The sequence below is a fragment of the Branchiostoma belcheri genome, unplaced genomic scaffold (genome assembly GCF_001625305.1).
Source record: "Branchiostoma belcheri isolate BF01 breed outbred unplaced genomic scaffold, Haploidv18h27 scaffold198, whole genome shotgun sequence".
In the NCBI taxonomy this organism is placed as follows: Eukaryota; Metazoa; Chordata; class Leptocardii; order Amphioxiformes; family Branchiostomatidae; genus Branchiostoma; species Branchiostoma belcheri.
The window spans coordinates 21,417-24,865 of record NW_017803468.1 but is presented as its reverse complement, the minus strand read 5'-3'; the positions used below and the strand labels follow the sequence as shown (position 1 = coordinate 24,865).

The following is a 3,449-nucleotide window of genomic DNA, read 5'->3' as shown; positions in this document are numbered from 1 at the left end:
TTTCTTGCAACCACCGAAAGATCTGCTAGGAGATTAACGAAAAGCTGTTGGCTTTCTCTTAATTGCAGGTAGACTTGCAACGGACTAGCCTGGATGCCAGACCCAAAGCACACTGGACACAAAATATCTCAGTGTGCCAGGCTCACTGAGATATTTGTGTCCAGTGTGCTATGGGTCTGGAACCCAGGCTAGCAAGAGACGAAAGACAGGTGTCATATAAGATATGCGTATCATATCATATCACAGAAGAACATACATGTATTTCGAGCCCTGTAAGAGTTTTTTGTCTCACGTGGGCGCCAGATGTGAGGAGGTCAGTGGTTCCACACGGAGAGACAGTCGTGCTTGCTGTGGTTTTGGCAGTAAACAGGGAAAACTTCTGTCTGCCAAATACTTCCCGCCGTCTGTGTTTGTAAACTCCCTGCCTGGCCAGACCGTGACCCCGGCATTCCTTCTGCGGTTAGCGCTTGGGTTGGACGGACTACTTCCCAAGATGTGGCGGCTGTTGTGGGTTTTTGTAGCGATGGCCGTGTCTGTGGTTGACTGCGGCCCGCCCTGTACCTGGGAGGGCCAAGACGTACCACCGAACACCTTGCTAGCGAAGCTGGACGATTGTACGCAGTGCATCTGCCCGGAGGAAGGCGGCCAGGTCCTGTGCTACCACCCGGTAAGTTGGGACAAGTTCGACGAGAAGTGCGACCCGCTCCCGCAGAACTGCGTCAACTACACCACCTCCGCGCCCGACTGCTGCCCGTCGTGCAGCATGGTCGGCTGCCGGCAGGGGAGAGGACATCTACCCGGCCGGGTACACCTTCAGTCGGAACGGTCTGGCCGAGTGCAAGTGTCCCGCGGACGGCGGGGACCTGATCTGCAAGAAGCTGCACACCACTCGGAGTCTGGGCGGGTTCTTCAACTCGGGGCGGACGCTGACGGCGCACCGGAACGTTCAGGCGGCCTTGCAGGCTCCTCAGAGCGACCAACCCGCCGACGTGCAGAGCGACTCGCCCGCCGACATGCAGGGTGACTTACCACCCCGCTATGCTGCAACCTACCGCGCTGGATACCACTACCGCAAGATGCACCTCCAGGTCCCCCCGGCGGCGTCCAGCGAGCGAGGGTGCGTCCACGGCGGCATCACCTACCAACTTGGCGTCGAGTTCCGCCGCCGCAAGGACCCGTGCATCCAGTGCCACTGCCCCTACACCGGCGGCCAGCTCATCTGCATCACCGTGACAGACGTCCCCGGCTGCGGCTACGGGACTCAACAACACTCCCGGCCCTACAGCTACCAGAAGTACCACGTCAACCCGCGGGGACCCTCCAACCCGTCCGGCTGTGAGCACTCCGGGACGACCTACCGCCCTGGGGCCGAGTTCAGGGTGGAGTACGAGCCGTGTATCCAGTGCCACTGCCCGTACACCGGCGGCGAGCTCATCTGTGTCCGCGTCACCGGCGTGCCTGAGTGCGGCTACGCACGGCGTCGGAGGGACACTTCTTCAATATTGAGAAACTTGTTCTCAAAGAATGTGTAGAAGAAATGCCTGTGAATTGAATGCGTCCAGTAGTAACCTAGTCGTAGCGGTAGGTTTCCGTAAACTTGTCACTTTTTCCTCTCAATTTCCAACTCATTTTTCGTCTATATGATGACGAACACTTGTCCAAACTGCATATATAATATACGTCCTGAACATTTGTTTTCACTGCTATAACGAGTTGATCAAGAATTTCCTTGTTTAGACACCACCTAATATCAGGTCCAGTGACACCACATTCCTTGTAAGTCGAAGACGAAACAGTATGCCCAGGTAGTAACAATGATATAGTAAGCGTCAAGTTTTTGTGTCCTGCATACATGTTTTGAATTAACGAAGATTTCACTTTAACGGTGCCTTCCCATATATTTCGAAGTCGCGTCTCGCCTAAGAAATACTTTACGTCTATTTTAAATCTCCTTCATATCAATCAATGTTAAAGCCGATCAGATGTTTTGTTTCAGAAATTTATCTGTTTTCAAGATACTACTCTCCAAGCAGAGGTTTGGTCTTCGGCTATTTTTTAAGAGTTTTTGAGCGTTTTATCAAGCTTTCTTTCTGCCTTACCAATTCGATACTGTTTTTGGCAATTTGATACTGTCTTTCCAATTTCATAATATCTTGTAGCCACCAAAAGATCTGCTTGGAGATGACGTCTAAATGTCGTTTGAAAGCTTTTGCGAAATTTTGAGACCACCCCCGTAGTACTAGGAAAACAAACAGTCCTGTTGCTATAGCAACGTCAGGCGATATTTTGATGACCCAAACCAACTCGAAGGCTTCAATGTTTTTGTAGTCTGGTAGAGTAGCATACCACATACATCAATTTAAATGAACTGGGACGAAATTTTTAAAGAAGAATGTAGTATTCAACTTTATACTTTAACTATTTCTTGTCAATTTTGAATGTTACTATATATATATTGTATAAACAATCACTTTGTATAACGCGAGCTTACCACCATTGTGTACGTTTGATTTCTTAAAGTACAAACCTCAGTCGTCTCGTTGATGAAATGTAAATAAAGCATGTATCTTACAAATGTGTCATAAAATTGAATAATGATCTACAGTAGATTTTAAGGAAAATGATGTTTTTTTTCTAAACTGCTACTGAATTATAATTTCATATCACCGTTAAATTTCTTGGCTGTTTATTTCATTTGTTCGTGTGTTCTCAGTTCTATGGTAAGAATAGCCAACGACAGAAACAGACTTGTCCCCACATTCCCCTCTTGTCGCTCTTAGCTTTGGTTCGGTCCCAACAAAAACACGACCTTGACCTAGGTGATCTCTGTTGCAAAACAAATAAGCCGAAACAGAACCTGGCCCATTTTTCTCTGAAAAAAAGGGCATACGCGAAAAACGCGATTCTAATTATCTTAAAGACATTCATTGCGATTTTCAAGACGGCAAAACAAAAAATTCTGAAGGAGGAAAGCTGTCTGACATGTACATTTACTGTAATTATCTAGCAAATTTTCGTCATCGTTTCGTACTTGAAGCGTTGAAATAGCCGCAAAATAAGCTATGCAAGGAGTCTCTTTATTTTTGGGTACCACCAATAAACAGTTAGAACCAGCCTGCGATACCAAACGTAAGTAACCGTTTTCCGTCAGCGACATCGCATTTTTGCCTCACAGATATCAGTGTGACGTGGTATAATGTTGATTCAATTTACTACATTAAAAGATAACCAGGAAACTAACTTTACACATCCAGTTTTACTGCCCTGAAATCACTTTGTGTGACTTTAAGATAAGAACATCATCTGACTTAATACAAGCTTAATTCAAGTACTTGATCTTAGAGGATTTTAAGATTTTCTAGAGTGCCAGGAAATCCGTCTAGACGACATCTTGAACTTGTCAGCCTTCCTGCCACATGTGTTCTGCACGTAGGACTTGTTAGTCTCCA

General features: G+C 46.9%; 1 pseudogene; it reads left to right on the top strand.

Annotated features, from left to right (window-relative positions):
- Positions 1 to 321: 321 nt before the first annotated feature.
- On the top strand, positions 322 to 2,385 carry LOC109468289 (annotated as a pseudogene).
- The last annotated feature ends 1,064 nt before the right edge of the window (positions 2,386 to 3,449 follow it).